An 18,298-nucleotide genomic window follows, 5' to 3' on the forward strand; every position below is an offset into this window, starting at 1 on the left:
ACTGAACTGAACTCTAGCTAAGGCCATTTATGAGATGGAAAATACTTGTTTTTTTCCAATTATATATGATGATAGTATGAGACAAAGTCACGTGTGCCATCTGATTGGAATTGATAGCCATGTAAGAGTGTATGATTACAAGTAGGGCATTGTCTGCATTCAGTCATGAGAAGTATCTGGGTCATCCTAGAGCTTCACCAAATGGCTTCTTCAACTCAACACACAAAGCCTAGAATATGAAGACTCCAGCAAATTTGGGAAGTGTGTGTGTTATTCCCTCAGTTGTGCCTGACTCTTTGGACCCCACGGACTCTTTAGACCCACCAGGCTCCTCTTGTCCATTGAATTCTCCAGGCCAGAATACTGGAGTGCATAGCCAGGACCTTTTCCAGGGAATCTTCCTGACCCGTGGATCAAACCTGGGTCTCTTGCATTGCAGGCGGATGCTTTACCATCTGAGTGAGACAAGATAATAAACATGTGGCCTGTTGCCTAGGTTTGGCAAGTCCTTAGGTATAGTCAATTTCTTTTGTGTCTTACGCATGGATGCCAGAGGTTTGCCACTTGATGCCTCCAAACAGTTTGATAGTTTGAAAAAATGCTGGAGATAAAAAAAAAAAAAGAAGGGATCAAGTAAAAATTGAAATCTGGAAAACAGAAGATGAGTGATAAAGTTGGGTACCTTTGTCCAATGGAAACCAAAAAGAAAATGTAGAAATATAACCAGGTTTCTCTGAATTGAGTCAAATACAAGTCAGCCATATTTCCTGGTGTCTGTCTGTTTATGGTGTCTTTTTCAGGTTCAAAGGGCAGAGGCAGAAGAATGGTTGAAACAAGATGTCTCTCTTCTGGGACAGCACTGCCATCGTGCGGAAACAGTTTGATCAGGCCAAAGCTGTGAGCTGCTCTTCCTTGCGAGGCCTAGCAGTGGAGGCCGGTCAGATCAACTTAGGAACAACAGAACCTGAACTCAAGCCTGGCCCTCAACCTTTTCTGTGTGATCTGGCAGGATCGGTGGACAGTCAGGTTCTAGGCTTAGTGTCTGATCAGTGAGGGCCCAGGACCACGGAGCCCTCCAGCTGCTGCCAGGAAGTCCAGTCACAGGAAGGAGGTAAGCGGGGCCTCAGTTTCCTAACATTGTGGTGGGCCTTAGAGCCAAGCACTGAAAATGGGGGCACTTGTCTTGTGAATCTGCCCTTTGTAGGGCCTGGGCCCATTGTGACAGGAGTGACAGAGTGCAATGGACTGGCCTAATGCCAAGTACCTTAAATAGGTGATGCCATTGACGAAGTTGAGGGTGACCAAAAGTCTAAATAAAGTACCATGGCTTGGAGCAAGAAGGACCTGTATGGAAGGAATGGGAATACACTGACTTGCTGGTTTGAGTCAGAATATTTTCTAGGAGCCTGCAGATGCTCAAGTGGATGAAAATCACAAATGTAATGGAAGGCCTACATTGTCTGAACCCACCCACCAGCTGCGAACTTCTGTGTCTTTGCAGGTTCACTCTAAAGCCCAGGGTCAATACCTTTGTCCTGACCTGACGCTGATGTTATCTCAGTTCTTGCAGGGGAGCGGGGCAAAGACCTGGCTTTGGGGTTGGTGTGTGCTAAGTCTCTTGAGTCATGTCAGACTCTGTGCGACGCTATGGACTGCAGCCTGCCAGGGAGGATAGCATTATTTCCTTCCTGTGCTTTAAGATGGAAAGCAAACTGCTGTACTTTACTTTATTTTGGGGGACTCCAAAATCACTGCAGATGGTGACTGCAGCCATGAAATTAAAAGACGCTTGCTCCTTGGAAGTAAAGCTATGAGCAACCTAGACAGCATATTAAAAAACAGAGACATTTCTTTGCCAACAAAGGTCCGTCTGGTCAAAGCAATGGTTTTTCTGGCAGGCATGCATGGATGTGAGAGTTGGAATATAAGGACAGGTGAGCATCAAAGCATTGATGCTTTTGAGCTGTGGTGTGGCAGGAGACTCTTGAGAGTCCCTTGGACTGCACAGAGATCCAACCAGTCCATCCTAAAGGAAATCTACCCCGAATATACATTGGAGGGACTGATGCTGAAGCTGAAACTCCTATATTTTGGTCGTCTGATACGAAGAACTGACTCACTTGACAAGACCTTGATAGCGGGAAAGACTGAAAGTGGGAAGAGAAGGGGATGACAGAGGATGAGATGGGTGGATGGCATCACTGACTCCACGGACATGAGTTGGAGCAAGCTCTGGGAGTTGGTGATGGAAAGGAAAGCCTGGCGTGCTGCAGTCCGTGGGGTTGCAAAGAGTTGGACACGACTGAGCTACTGAACTGAACTCTAGCTAAGGCCATTTATGAGATGGAAAATACTTGTTTTTTTCCAATTATATATGATGATAGTATGAGACAAAGTCACGTGTGCCATCTGATTGGAATTGATAGCCATGTAAGAGTGTATGATTACAAGTAGGGCATTGTCTGCATTCAGTCATGAGAAGTATCTGGGTCATCCTAGAGCTTCACCAAATGGCTTCTTCAACTCAACACACAAAGCCTAGAATATGAAGACTCCAGCAAATTTGGGAAGTGTGTGTGTTATTCCCTCAGTTGTGCCTGACTCTTTGGACCCCACGGACTCTTTAGACCCACCAGGCTCCTCTTGTCCATTGAATTCTCCAGGCCAGAATACTGGAGTGCATAGCCAGGACCTTTTCCAGGGAATCTTCCTGACCCGTGGATCAAACCTGGGTCTCTTGCATTGCAGGCGGATGCTTTACCATCTGAGTGAGACAAGATAATAAACATGTGGCCTGTTGCCTAGGTTTGGCAAGTCCTTAGGTATAGTCAATTTCTTTTGTGTCTTACGCATGGATGCCAGAGGTTTGCCACTTGATGCCTCCAAACAGTTTGATAGTTTGAAAAAATGCTGGAGATAAAAAAAAAAAAAGAAGGGATCAAGTAAAAATTGAAATCTGGAAAACAGAAGATGAGTGATAAAGTTGGGTACCTTTGTCCAATGGAAACCAAAAAGAAAATGTAGAAATATAACCAGGTTTCTCTGAATTGAGTCAAATACAAGTCAGCCATATTTCCTGGTGTCTGTCTGTTTATGGTGTCTTTTTCAGGTTCAAAGGGCAGAGGCAGAAGAATGGTTGAAACAAGATGTCTCTCTTCTGGGACAGCACTGCCATCGTGCGGAAACAGTTTGATCAGGCCAAAGCTGTGAGCTGCTCTTCCTTGCGAGGCCTAGCAGTGGAGGCCGGTCAGATCAACTTAGGAACAACAGAACCTGAACTCAAGCCTGGCCCTCAACCTTTTCTGTGTGATCTGGCAGGATCGGTGGACAGTCAGGTTCTAGGCTTAGTGTCTGATCAGTGAGGGCCCAGGACCACGGAGCCCTCCAGCTGCTGCCAGGAAGTCCAGTCACAGGAAGGAGGTAAGCGGGGCCTCAGTTTCCTAACATTGTGGTGGGCCTTAGAGCCAAGCACTGAAAATGGGGGCACTTGTCTTGTGAATCTGCCCTTTGTAGGGCCTGGGCCCATTGTGACAGGAGTGACAGAGTGCAATGGACTGGCCTAATGCCAAGTACCTTAAATAGGTGATGCCATTGACGAAGTTGAGGGTGACCAAAAGTCTAAATAAAGTACCATGGCTTGGAGCAAGAAGGACCTGTATGGAAGGAATGGGAATACACTGACTTGCTGGTTTGAGTCAGAATATTTTCTAGGAGCCTGCAGATGCTCAAGTGGATGAAAATCACAAATGTAGTGGAAGGCCTACATTGTCTGAACCCACCCACCAGCCGCGAACTTCTGTGTCTTTGCAGGTTCACTCTAAAGCCCAGGGTCAATACCTTTGTCCTGACCTGACGCTGATGTTATCTCAGTTCTTGCAGGGGAGCGGGGCAAAGACCTGGCTTTGGGGTTGGTGTGTGCTAAGTCTCTTGAGTCATGTCAGACTCTGTGCGACGCTATGGACTGCAGCCTGCCAGGGAGGATAGCATTATTTCCTTCCTGTGCTTTAAGATGGAAAGCAAACTGCTGTACTTTACTTTATTTTGGGGGACTCCAAAATCACTGCAGATGGTGACTGCAGCCATGAAATTAAAAGACGCTTGCTCCTTGGAAGTAAAGCTATGAGCAACCTAGACAGCATATTAAAAAACAGAGACATTTCTTTGCCAACAAAGGTCCGTCTGGTCAAAGCAATGGTTTTTCTGGCAGGCATGCATGGATGTGAGAGTTGGAATATAAGGACAGGTGAGCATCAAAGCATTGATGCTTTTGAGCTGTGGTGTGGCAGGAGACTCTTGAGAGTCCCTTGGACTGCACAGAGATCCAACCAGTCCATCCTAAAGGAAATCTACCCCGAATATACATTGGAGGGACTGATGCTGAAGCTGAAACTCCTATATTTTGGTCGTCTGATACGAAGAACTGACTCACTTGACAAGACCTTGATAGCGGGAAAGACTGAAAGTGGGAAGAGAAGGGGATGACAGAGGATGAGATGGGTGGATGGCATCACTGACTCCACGGACATGAGTTGGAGCAAGCTCTGGGAGTTGGTGATGGAAAGGAAAGCCTGGCGTGCTGCAGTCCGTGGGGTTGCAAAGAGTTGGACACGACTGAGCTACTGAACTGCACTCTAGCTAAGGCCATTTATGAGATGGAAAATACTTGTTTTTTTCCAATTATATATGATGATAGTATGAGACAAAGTCACGTGTGCCATCTGATTGGAATTGATAGCCATGTAAGAGTGTATGATTACAAGTAGGGCATTGTCTGCATTCAGTCATGAGAAGTATCTGGGTCATCCTAGAGCTTCACCAAATGGCTTCTTCAACTCAACACACAAAGCCTAGAATATGAAGACTCCAGCAAATTTGGGAAGTGTGTGTGTTATTCCCTCAGTTGTGCCTGACTCTTTGGACCCCACGGACTCTTTAGACCCACCAGGCTCCTCTTGTCCATTGAATTCTCCAGGCCAGAATACTGGAGTGCATAGCCAGGACCTTTTCCAGGGAATCTTCCTGACCCGTGGATCAAACCTGGGTCTCTTGCATTGCAGGCGGATGCTTTACCATCTGAGTGAGACAAGATAATAAACATGTGGCCTGTTGCCTAGGTTTGGCAAGTCCTTAGGTATAGTCAATTTCTTTTGTGTCTTACGCATGGATGCCAGAGGTTTGCCACTTGATGCCTCCAAACAGTTTGATAGTTTGAAAAAATGCTGGAGATAAAAAAAAAAAAAGAAGGGATCAAGTAAAAATTGAAATCTGGAAAACAGAAGATGAGTGATAAAGTTGGGTACCTTTGTCCAATGGAAACCAAAAAGAAAATGTAGAAATATAACCAGGTTTCTCTGAATTGAGTCAAATACAAGTCAGCCATATTTCCTGGTGTCTGTCTGTTTATGGTGTCTTTTTCAGGTTCAAAGGGCAGAGGCAGAAGAATGGTTGAAACAAGATGTCTCTCTTCTGGGACAGCACTGCCATCGTGCGGAAACAGTTTGATCAGGCCAAAGCTGTGAGCTGCTCTTCCTTGCGAGGCCTAGCAGTGGAGGCCGGTCAGATCAACTTAGGAACAACAGAACCTGAACTCAAGCCTGGCCCTCAACCTTTTCTGTGTGATCTGGCAGGATCGGTGGACAGTCAGGTTCTAGGCTTAGTGTCTGATCAGTGAGGGCCCAGGACCACGGAGCCCTCCAGCTGCTGCCAGGAAGTCCAGTCACAGGAAGGAGGTAAGCGGGGCCTCAGTTTCCTAACATTGTGGTGGGCCTTAGAGCCAAGCACTGAAAATGGGGGCACTTGTCTTGTGAATCTGCCCTTTGTAGGGCCTGGGCCCATTGTGACAGGAGTGACAGAGTGCAATGGACTGGCCTAATGCCAAGTACCTTAAATAGGTGATGCCATTGACGAAGTTGAGGGTGACCAAAAGTCTAAATAAAGTACCATGGCTTGGAGCAAGAAGGACCTGTATGGAAGGAATGGGAATACACTGACTTGCTGGTTTGAGTCAGAATATTTTCTAGGAGCCTGCAGATGCTCAAGTGGATGAAAATCACAAATGTAGTGGAAGGCCTACATTGTCTGAACCCACCCACCAGCCGCGAACTTCTGTGTCTTTGCAGGTTCACTCTAAAGCCCAGGGTCAATACCTTTGTCCTGACCTGACGCTGATGTTATCTCAGTTCTTGCAGGGGAGCGGGGCAAAGACCTGGCTTTGGGGTTGGTGTGTGCTAAGTCTCTTGAGTCATGTCAGACTCTGTGCGACGCTATGGACTGCAGCCTGCCAGGGAGGATAGCATTATTTCCTTCCTGTGCTTTAAGATGGAAAGCAAACTGCTGTACTTTACTTTATTTTGGGGGACTCCAAAATCACTGCAGATGGTGACTGCAGCCATGAAATTAAAAGACGCTTGCTCCTTGGAAGTAAAGCTATGAGCAACCTAGACAGCATATTAAAAAACAGAGACATTTCTTTGCCAACAAAGGTCCGTCTGGTCAAAGCAATGGTTTTTCTGGCAGGCATGCATGGATGTGAGAGTTGGAATATAAGGACAGGTGAGCATCAAAGCATTGATGCTTTTGAGCTGTGGTGTGGCAGGAGACTCTTGAGAGTCCCTTGGACTGCACAGAGATCCAACCAGTCCATCCTAAAGGAAATCTACCCCGAATATACACTGGAGGGACTGATGCTGAAGCTGAAACTCCTATATTTTGGTCGTCTGATACGAAGAACTGACTCACTTGACAAGACCTTGATAGCGGGAAAGACTGAAAGTGGGAAGAGAAGGGGATGACAGAGGATGAGATGGGTGGATGGCATCACTGACTCCATGGACATGAGTTGGAGCAAGCTCTGGGAGTTGGTGTTGGAAAGGAAAGCCTGGCGTGCTGCAGTCCGTGGGGTTGCAAAGAGTTGGACACGACTGAGCTACTGAACTGAACTCTAGCTAAGGCCATTTATGAGATGGAAAATACTTGTTTTTTTCCAATTATATATGATGATAGTATGAGACAAAGTCACGTGTGCCATCTGATTGGAATTGATAGCCATGTAAGAGTGTATGATTACAAGTAGGGCATTGTCTGCATTCAGTCATGAGAAGTATCTGGGTCATCCTAGAGCTTCACCAAATGGCTTCTTCAACTCAACACACAAAGCCTAGAATATGAAGACTCCAGCAAATTTGGGAAGTGTGTGTGTTATTCCCTCAGTTGTGCCTGACTCTTTGGACCCCACGGACTCTTTAGACCCACCAGGCTCCTCTTGTCCATTGAATTCTCCAGGCCAGAATACTGGAGTGCATAGCCAGGACCTTTTCCAGGGAATCTTCCTGACCCGTGGATCAAACCTGGGTCTCTTGCATTGCAGGCGGATGCTTTACCATCTGAGTGAGACAAGATAATAAACATGTGGCCTGTTGCCTAGGTTTGGCAAGTCCTTAGGTATAGTCAATTTCTTTTGTGTCTTACGCATGGATGCCAGAGGTTTGCCACTTGATGCCTCCAAACAGTTTGATAGTTTGAAAAAATGCTGGAGATAAAAAAAAAAAAAGAAGGGATCAAGTAAAAATTGAAATCTGGAAAACAGAAGATGAGTGATAAAGTTGGGTACCTTTGTCCAATGGAAACCAAAAAGAAAATGTAGAAATATAACCAGGTTTCTCTGAATTGAGTCAAATACAAGTCAGCCATATTTCCTGGTGTCTGTCTGTTTATGGTGTCTTTTTCAGGTTCAAAGGGCAGAGGCAGAAGAATGGTTGAAACAAGATGTCTCTCTTCTGGGACAGCACTGCCATCGTGCGGAAACAGTTTGATCAGGCCAAAGCTGTGAGCTGCTCTTCCTTGCGAGGCCTAGCAGTGGAGGCCGGTCAGATCAACTTAGGAACAACAGAACCTGAACTCAAGCCTGGCCCTCAACCTTTTCTGTGTGATCTGGCAGGATCGGTGGACAGTCAGGTTCTAGGCTTAGTGTCTGATCAGTGAGGGCCCAGGACCACGGAGCCCTCCAGCTGCTGCCAGGAAGTCCAGTCACAGGAAGGAGGTAAGCGGGGCCTCAGTTTCCTAACATTGTGGTGGGCCTTAGAGCCAAGCACTGAAAATGGGGGCACTTGTCTTGTGAATCTGCCCTTTGTAGGGCCTGGGCCCATTGTGACAGGAGTGACAGAGTGCAATGGACTGGCCTAATGCCAAGTACCTTAAATAGGTGATGCCATTGACGAAGTTGAGGGTGACCAAAAGTCTAAATAAAGTACCATGGCTTGGAGCAAGAAGGACCTGTATGGAAGGAATGGGAATACACTGACTTGCTGGTTTGAGTCAGAATATTTTCTAGGAGCCTGCAGATGCTCAAGTGGATGAAAATCACAAATGTAGTGGAAGGCCTACATTGTCTGAACCCACCCACCAGCCGCGAACTTCTGTGTCTTTGCAGGTTCACTCTAAAGCCCAGGGTCAATACCTTTGTCCTGACCTGACGCTGATGTTATCTCAGTTCTTGCAGGGGAGCGGGGCAAAGACCTGGCTTTGGGGTTGGTGTGTGCTAAGTCTCTTGAGTCATGTCAGACTCTGTGCGACGCTATGGACTGCAGCCTGCCAGGGAGGATAGCATTATTTCCTTCCTGTGCTTTAAGATGGAAAGCAAACTGCTGTACTTTACTTTATTTTGGGGGACTCCAAAATCACTGCAGATGGTGACTGCAGCCATGAAATTAAAAGACGCTTGCTCCTTGGAAGTAAAGCTATGAGCAACCTAGACAGCATATTAAAAAACAGAGACATTTCTTTGCCAACAAAGGTCCGTCTGGTCAAAGCAATGGTTTTTCTGGCAGGCATGCATGGATGTGACAGTTGGAATATAAGGACAGGTGAGCATCAAAGCATTGATGCTTTTGAGCTGTGGTGTGGCAGGAGACTCTTGAGAGTCCCTTGGACTGCACAGAGATCCAACCAGTCCATCCTAAAGGAAATCTACCCCGAATATACATTGGAGGGACTGATGCTGAAGCTGAAACTCCTATATTTTGGTCGTCTGATACGAAGAACTGACTCACTTGACAAGACCTTGATAGCGGGAAAGACTGAAAGTGGGAAGAGAAGGGGATGACAGAGGATGAGATGGGTGGATGGCATCACTGACTCCACGGACATGAGTTGGAGCAAGCTCTGGGAGTTGGTGATGGAAAGGAAAGCCTGGCGTGCTGCAGTCCGTGGGGTTGCAAAGAGTTGGACACGACTGAGCTACTGAACTGAACTCTAGCTAAGGCCATTTATGAGATGGAAAATACTTGTTTTTTTCCAATTATATATGATGATAGTATGAGACAAAGTCACGTGTGCCATCTGATTGGAATTGATAGCCATGTAAGAGTGTATGATTACAAGTAGGGCATTGTCTGCATTCAGTCATGAGAAGTATCTGGGTCATCCTAGAGCTTCACCAAATGGCTTCTTCAACTCAACACACAAAGCCTAGAATATGAAGACTCCAGCAAATTTGGGAAGTGTGTGTGTTATTCCCTCAGTTGTGCCTGACTCTTTGGACCCCACGGACTCTTTAGACCCACCAGGCTCCTCTTGTCCATTGAATTCTCCAGGCCAGAATACTGGAGTGCATAGCCAGGACCTTTTCCAGGGAATCTTCCTGACCCGTGGATCAAACCTGGGTCTCTTGCATTGCAGGCGGATGCTTTACCATCTGAGTGAGACAAGATAATAAACATGTGGCCTGTTGCCTAGGTTTGGCAAGTCCTTAGGTATAGTCAATTTCTTTTGTGTCTTACGCATGGATGCCAGAGGTTTGCCACTTGATGCCTCCAAACAGTTTGATAGTTTGAAAAAATGCTGGAGATAAAAAAAAAAAAAGAAGGGATCAAGTAAAAATTGAAATCTGGAAAACAGAAGATGAGTGATAAAGTTGGGTACCTTTGTCCAATGGAAACCAAAAAGAAAATGTAGAAATATAACCAGGTTTCTCTGAATTGAGTCAAATACAAGTCAGCCATATTTCCTGGTGTCTGTCTGTTTATGGTGTCTTTTTCAGGTTCAAAGGGCAGAGGCAGAAGAATGGTTGAAACAAGATGTCTCTCTTCTGGGACAGCACTGCCATCGTGCGGAAACAGTTTGATCAGGCCAAAGCTGTGAGCTGCTCTTCCTTGCGAGGCCTAGCAGTGGAGGCCGGTCAGATCAACTTAGGAACAACAGAACCTGAACTCAAGCCTGGCCCTCAACCTTTTCTGTGTGATCTGGCAGGATCGGTGGACAGTCAGGTTCTAGGCTTAGTGTCTGATCAGTGAGGGCCCAGGACCACGGAGCCCTCCAGCTGCTGCCAGGAAGTCCAGTCACAGGAAGGAGGTAAGCGGGGCCTCAGTTTCCTAACATTGTGGTGGGCCTTAGAGCCAAGCACTGAAAATGGGGGCACTTGTCTTGTGAATCTGCCCTTTGTAGGGCCTGGGCCCATTGTGACAGGAGTGACAGAGTGCAATGGACTGGCCTAATGCCAAGTACCTTAAATAGGTGATGCCATTGACGAAGTTGAGGGTGACCAAAAGTCTAAATAAAGTACCATGGCTTGGAGCAAGAAGGACCTGTATGGAAGGAATGGGAATACACTGACTTGCTGGTTTGAGTCAGAATATTTTCTAGGAGCCTGCAGATGCTCAAGTGGATGAAAATCACAAATGTAGTGGAAGGCCTACATTGTCTGAACCCACCCACCAGCCGCGAACTTCTGTGTCTTTGCAGGTTCACTCTAAAGCCCAGGGTCAATACCTTTGTCCTGACCTGACGCTGATGTTATCTCAGTTCTTGCAGGGGAGCGGGGCAAAGACCTGGCTTTGGGGTTGGTGTGTGCTAAGTCTCTTGAGTCATGTCAGACTCTGTGCGACGCTATGGACTGCAGCCTGCCAGGGAGGATAGCATTATTTCCTTCCTGTGCTTTAAGATGGAAAGCAAACTGCTGTACTTTACTTTATTTTGGGGGACTCCAAAATCACTGCAGATGGTGACTGCAGCCATGAAATTAAAAGACGCTTGCTCCTTGGAAGTAAAGCTATGAGCAACCTAGACAGCATATTAAAAAACAGAGACATTTCTTTGCCAACAAAGGTCCGTCTGGTCAAAGCAATGGTTTTTCTGGCAGGCATGCATGGATGTGAGAGTTGGAATATAAGGACAGGTGAGCATCAAAGCATTGATGCTTTTGAGCTGTGGTGTGGCAGGAGACTCTTGAGAGTCCCTTGGACTGCACAGAGATCCAACCAGTCCATCCTAAAGGAAATCTACCCCGAATATACATTGGAGGGACTGATGCTGAAGCTGAAACTCCTATATTTTGGTCGTCTGATACGAAGAACTGACTCACTTGACAAGACCTTGATAGCGGGAAAGACTGAAAGTGGGAAGAGAAGGGGATGACAGAGGATGAGATGGGTGGATGGCATCACTGACTCCACGGACATGAGTTGGAGCAAGCTCTGGGAGTTGGTGATGGAAAGGAAAGCCTGGCGTGCTGCAGTCCGTGGGGTTGCAAAGAGTTGGACACGACTGAGCTACTGAACTGAACTCTAGCTAAGGCCATTTATGAGATGGAAAATACTTGTTTTTTTCCAATTATATATGATGATAGTATGAGACAAAGTCACGTGTGCCATCTGATTGGAATTGATAGCCATGTAAGAGTGTATGATTACAAGTAGGGCATTGTCTGCATTCAGTCATGAGAAGTATCTGGGTCATCCTAGAGCTTCACCAAATGGCTTCTTCAACTCAACACACAAAGCCTAGAATATGAAGACTCCAGCAAATTTGGGAAGTGTGTGTGTTATTCCCTCAGTTGTGCCTGACTCTTTGGACCCCACGGACTCTTTAGACCCACCAGGCTCCTCTTGTCCATTGAATTCTCCAGGCCAGAATACTGGAGTGCATAGCCAGGACCTTTTCCAGGGAATCTTCCTGACCCGTGGATCAAACCTGGGTCTCTTGCATTGCAGGCGGATGCTTTACCATCTGAGTGAGACAAGATAATAAACATGTGGCCTGTTGCCTAGGTTTGGCAAGTCCTTAGGTATAGTCAATTTCTTTTGTGTCTTACGCATGGATGCCAGAGGTTTGCCACTTGATGCCTCCAAACAGTTTGATAGTTTGAAAAAATGCTGGAGATAAAAAAAAAAAAAGAAGGGATCAAGTAAAAATTGAAATCTGGAAAACAGAAGATGAGTGATAAAGTTGGGTACCTTTGTCCAATGGAAACCAAAAAGAAAATGTAGAAATATAACCAGGTTTCTCTGAATTGAGTCAAATACAAGTCAGCCATATTTCCTGGTGTCTGTCTGTTTATGGTGTCTTTTTCAGGTTCAAAGGGCAGAGGCAGAAGAATGGTTGAAACAAGATGTCTCTCTTCTGGGACAGCACTGCCATCGTGCGGAAACAGTTTGATCAGGCCAAAGCTGTGAGCTGCTCTTCCTTGCGAGGCCTAGCAGTGGAGGCCGGTCAGATCAACTTAGGAACAACAGAACCTGAACTCAAGCCTGGCCCTCAACCTTTTCTGTGTGATCTGGCAGGATCGGTGGACAGTCAGGTTCTAGGCTTAGTGTCTGATCAGTGAGGGCCCAGGACCACGGAGCCCTCCAGCTGCTGCCAGGAAGTCCAGTCACAGGAAGGAGGTAAGCGGGGCCTCAGTTTCCTAACATTGTGGTGGGCCTTAGAGCCAAGCACTGAAAATGGGGGCACTTGTCTTGTGAATCTGCCCTTTGTAGGGCCTGGGCCCATTGTGACAGGAGTGACAGAGTGCAATGGACTGGCCTAATGCCAAGTACCTTAAATAGGTGATGCCATTGACGAAGTTGAGGGTGACCAAAAGTCTAAATAAAGTACCATGGCTTGGAGCAAGAAGGACCTGTATGGAAGGAATGGGAATACACTGACTTGCTGGTTTGAGTCAGAATATTTTCTAGGAGCCTGCAGATGCTCAAGTGGATGAAAATCACAAATGTAGTGGAAGGCCTACATTGTCTGAACCCACCCACCAGCCGCGAACTTCTGTGTCTTTGCAGGTTCACTCTAAAGCCCAGGGTCAATACCTTTGTCCTGACCTGACGCTGATGTTATCTCAGTTCTTGCAGGGGAGCGGGGCAAAGACCTGGCTTTGGGGTTGGTGTGTGCTAAGTCTCTTGAGTCATGTCAGACTCTGTGCGACGCTATGGACTGCAGCCTGCCAGGGAGGATAGCATTATTTCCTTCCTGTGCTTTAAGATGGAAAGCAAACTGCTGTACTTTACTTTATTTTGGGGGACTCCAAAATCACTGCAGATGGTGACTGCAGCCATGAAATTAAAAGACGCTTGCTCCTTGGAAGTAAAGCTATGAGCAACCTAGACAGCATATTAAAAAACAGAGACATTTCTTTGCCAACAAAGGTCCGTCTGGTCAAAGCAATGGTTTTTCTGGCAGGCATGCATGGATGTGAGAGTTGGAATATAAGGACAGGTGAGCATCAAAGCATTGATGCTTTTGAGCTGTGGTGTGGCAGGAGACTCTTGAGAGTCCCTTGGACTGCACAGAGATCCAACCAGTCCATCCTAAAGGAAATCTACCCCGAATATACATTGGAGGGACTGATGCTGAAGCTGAAACTCCTATATTTTGGTCGTCTGATACGAAGAACTGACTCACTTGACAAGACCTTGATAGCGGGAAAGACTGAAAGTGGGAAGAGAAGGGGATGACAGAGGATGAGATGGGTGGATGGCATCACTGACTCCATGGACATGAGTTGGAGCAAGCTCTGGGAGTTGGTGATGGAAAGGAAAGCCTGGCGTGCTGCAGTCCGTGGGGTTGCAAAGAGTTGGACACGACTGAGCTACTGAACTGACCTCTAGCTAAGGCCATTTATGAGATGGAAAATACTTGTTTTTTTCCAATTATATATGATGATAGTATGAGACAAAGTCACGTGTGCCATCTGATTGGAATTGATAGCCATGTAAGAGTGTATGATTACAAGTAGGGCATTGTCTGCATTCAGTCATGAGAAGTATCTGGGTCATCCTAGAGCTTCACCAAATGGCTTCTTCAACTCAACACACAAAGCCTAGAATATGAAGACTCCAGCAAATTTGGGAAGTGTGTGTGTTATTCCCTCAGTTGTGCCTGACTCTTTGGACCCCACGGACTCTTTAGACCCACCAGGCTCCTCTTGTCCATTGAATTCTCCAGGCCAGAATACTGGAGTGCATAGCCAGGACCTTTTCCAGGGAATCTTCCTGACCCGTGGATCAAACCTGGGTCTCTTGCATTGCAGGCGGATGCTTTACCATCTGAGTGAGACAAGATAATAAACATGTGGCCTGTTGCCTAGGTTTGGCAAGTCCTTAGGTATAGTCAATTTCTTTTGTGTCTTACGCATGGATGCCAGAGGTTTGCCACTTGATGCCTCCAAACAGTTTGATAGTTTGAAAAAATGCTGGAGATAAAAAAAAAAAAAAGAAGGGATCAAGTAAAAATTGAAATCTGGAAAACAGAAGATGAGTGATAAAGTTGGGTACCTTTGTCCAATGGAAACCAAAAAGAAAATGTAGAAATATAACCAGGTTTCTCTGAATTGAGTCAAATACAAGTCAGCCATATTTCCTGGTGTCTGTCTGTTTATGGTGTCTTTTTCAGGTTCAAAGGGCAGAGGCAGAAGAATGGTTGAAACAAGATGTCTCTCTTCTGGGACAGCACTGCCATCGTGCGGAAACAGTTTGATCAGGCCAAAGCTGTGAGCTGCTCTTCCTTGCGAGGCCTAGCAGTGGAGGCCGGTCAGATCAACTTAGGAACAACAGAACCTGAACTCAAGCCTGGCCCTCAACCTTTTCTGTGTGATCTGGCAGGATCGGTGGACAGTCAGGTTCTAGGCTTAGTGTCTGATCAGTGAGGGCCCAGGACCACGGAGCCCTCCAGCTGCTGCCAGGAAGTCCAGTCACAGGAAGGAGGTAAGCGGGGCCTCAGTTTCCTAACATTGTGGTGGGCCTTAGAGCCAAGCACTGAAAATGGGGGCACTTGTCTTGTGAATCTGCCCTTTGTAGGGCCTGGGCCCATTGTGACAGGAGTGACAGAGTGCAATGGACTGGCCTAATGCCAAGTACCTTAAATAGGTGATGCCATTGACGAAGTTGAGGGTGACCAAAAGTCTAAATAAAGTACCATGGCTTGGAGCAAGAAGGACCTGTATGGAAGGAATGGGAATACACTGACTTGCTGGTTTGAGTCAGAATATTTTCTAGGAGCCTGCAGATGCTCAAGTGGATGAAAATCACAAATGTAGTGGAAGGCCTACATTGTCTGAACCCACCCACCAGCCGCGAACTTCTGTGTCTTTGCAGGTTCACTCTAAAGCCCAGGGTCAATACCTTTGTCCTGACCTGACGCTGATGTTATCTCAGTTCTTGCAGGGGAGCGGGGCAAAGACCTGGCTTTGGGGTTGGTGTGTGCTAAGTCTCTTGAGTCATGTCAGACTCTGTGCGACGCTATGGACTGCAGCCTGCCAGGGAGGATAGCATTATTTCCTTCCTGTGCTTTAAGATGGAAAGCAAACTGCTGTACTTTACTTTATTTTGGGGGACTCCAAAATCACTGCAGATGGTGACTGCAGCCATGAAATTAAAAGACGCTTGCTCCTTGGAAGTAAAGCTATGAGCAACCTAGACAGCATATTAAAAAACAGAGACATTTCTTTGCCAACAAAGGTCCGTCTGGTCAAAGCAATGGTTTTTCTGGCAGGCATGCATGGATGTGAGAGTTGGAATATAAGGACAGGTGAGCATCAAAGCATTGATGCTTTTGAGCTGTGGTGTGGCAGGAGACTCTTGAGAGTCCCTTGGACTGCACAGAGATCCAACCAGTCCATCCTAAAGGAAATCTACCCCGAATATACATTGGAGGGACTGATGCTGAAGCTGAAACTCCTATATTTTGGTCGTCTGATACGAAGAACTGACTCACTTGACAAGACCTTGATAGCGGGAAAGACTGAAAGTGGGAAGAGAAGGGGATGACAGAGGATGAGATGGGTGGATGGCATCACTGACTCCATGGACATGAGTTGGAGCAAGCTCTGGGAGTTGGTGATGGAAAGGAAAGCCTGGCGTGCTGCAGTCCATGGGGTTGCAAAGAGTTGGACACGACTGAGCTACTGAACTGCACTCTAGCTAAGGCCATTTATGAGATGGAAAATACTTGTTTTTTTCCAATTATATATGATGATAGTATGAGACAAAGTCACGTGTGCCATCTGATTGGAATTGATAGCCATGTAAGAGTGTATGATTACAAGTAGGGCATTGTCTGCATTCAGTCATGAGAAGTATCTGGGTCATCCTAGAGCTTCACCAAATGGCTTCTTCAACTCAACACACAAAGCCTAGAATATGAAGACTCCAGCAAATTTGGGAAGTGTGTGTGTTATTCCCTCAGTTGTGCCTGACTCTTTGGACCCCACGGACTCTTTAGACCCACCAGGCTCCTCTTGTCCATTGAATTCTCCAGGCCAGAATACTGGAGGGCATAGCCAGGACCTTTTCCAGGGAATCTTCCTGACCCGTGGATCAAACCTGGGTCTCTTGCATTGCAGGCGGATGCTTTACCATCTGAGTGAGACAAGATAATAAACATGTGGCCTGTTGCCTAGGTTTGGCAAGTCCTTAGGTATAGTCAATTTCTTTTGTGTCTTACGCATGGATGCCAGAGGTTTGCCACTTGATGCCTCCAAACAGTTTGATAGTTTGAAAAAATGCTGGAGATAAAAAAAAAAAAAAGAAGGGATCAAGTAAAAATTGAAATCTGGAAAACAGAAGATGAGTGATAAAGTTGGGTACCTTTGTCCAATGGAAACCAAAAAGAAAATGTAGAAATATAACCAGGTTTCTCTGAATTGAGTCAAATACAAGTCAGCCATATTTCCTGGTGTCTGTCTGTTTATGGTGTCTTTTTCAGGTTCAAAGGGCAGAGGCAGAAGAATGGTTGAAACAAGATGTCTCTCTTCTGGGACAGCACTGCCATCGTGCGGAAACTGTTTGATCAGGCCAAAGCTGTGAGCTGCTCTTCCTTGCGAGGCCTAGCAGTGGAGGCCGGTCAGATCAACTTAGGAACAACAGAACCTGAACTCAAGCCTGGCCCTCAACCTTTTCTGTGTGATCTGGCAGGATCGGTGGACAGTCAGGTTCTAGGCTTAGTGTCTGATCAGTGAGGGCCCAGGACCACGGAGCCCTCCAGCTGCTGCCAGGAAGTCCAGTCACAGGAAGGAGGTAAGCGGGGCCTCAGTTTCCTAACATTGTGGTGGGCCTTAGAGCCAAGCACTGAAAATGGGGGCACTTGTCTTGTGAATCTGCCCTTTGTAGGGCCTGGGCCCATTGTGACAGGAGTGACAGAGTGCAATGGACTGGCCTAATGCCAAGTACCTTAAATAGGTGATGCCATTGACGAAGTTGAGGGTGACCAAAAGTCTAAATAAAGTACCATGGCTTGGAGCAAGAAGGACCTGTATGGAAGGAATGGGAATACACTGACTTGCTGGTTTGAGTCAGAATATTTTCTAGGAGCCTGCAGATGCTCAAGTGGATGAAAATCACAAATGTAGTGGAAGGCCTACATTGTCTGAACCCACCCACCAGCCGCGAACTTCTGTGTCTTTGCAGGTTCACTCTAAAGCCCAGGGTCAATACCTTTGTCCTGACCTGACGCTGATGTTATCTCAGTTCTTGCAGGGGAGCGGGGCAAAGACCTGGCTTTGGGGTTGGTGTGTGCTAAGTCTCTTGAGTCATGTCAGACTCTGTGCGACGCTATGGACTGCAGCCTGCCAGGGAGGATAGCATTATTTCCTTCCTGTGCTTTAAGATGGAAAGCAAACTGCTGTACTTTACTTTATTTTGGGGGACTCCAAAATCACTGCAGATGGTGACTGCAGCCATGAAATTAAAAGACGCTTGCTCCTTGGAAGTAAAGCTATGAGCAACCTAGACAGCATATTAAAAAACAGAGACATTTCTTTGCCAACAAAGGTCCGTCTGGTCAAAGCAATGGTTTTTCTGGCAGGCATGCATGGATGTGAGAGTTGGAATATAAGGACAGGTGAGCATCAAAGCATTGATGCTTTTGAGCTGTGGTGTGGCAGGAGACTCTTGAGAGTCCCTTGGACTGCACAGAGATCCAACCAGTCCATCCTAAAGGAAATCTACCCCGAATATACATTGGAGGGACTGATGCTGAAGCTGAAACTCCTATATTTTGGTCGTCTGATACGAAGAACTGACTCACTTGACAAGACCTT

General features: G+C 46.5%; 1 long non-coding RNA gene across 1 annotated transcript in view; it reads left to right on the forward strand.

The window, feature by feature from the left end:
- LOC145536975 (uncharacterized) overlaps nt 1–18,298 on the forward strand; it is a 411,144-nt gene that overhangs the window by 385,030 nt on the left and 7,816 nt on the right. The window contains exons 168-175 of the long non-coding RNA XR_014076109.1: nt 801–1,111; nt 3,110–3,420; nt 5,419–5,729; nt 7,728–8,038; nt 10,037–10,347; nt 12,346–12,656; nt 14,656–14,966; nt 16,966–17,276. This is a non-coding gene — a long non-coding RNA (uncharacterized LOC145536975). The remainder of the gene's footprint in view (nt 1–800; nt 1,112–3,109; nt 3,421–5,418; nt 5,730–7,727; nt 8,039–10,036; nt 10,348–12,345; nt 12,657–14,655; nt 14,967–16,965; nt 17,277–18,298) is intronic.

The sequence above is a fragment of the Giraffa tippelskirchi genome, chromosome X, assembly GCF_054371585.1.
Source record: "Giraffa tippelskirchi isolate mGirTip1 chromosome X, T2T-mGirTip1v1.2.pri, whole genome shotgun sequence".
Classification (NCBI taxonomy): Eukaryota; Metazoa; Chordata; class Mammalia; order Artiodactyla; family Giraffidae; genus Giraffa; species Giraffa tippelskirchi.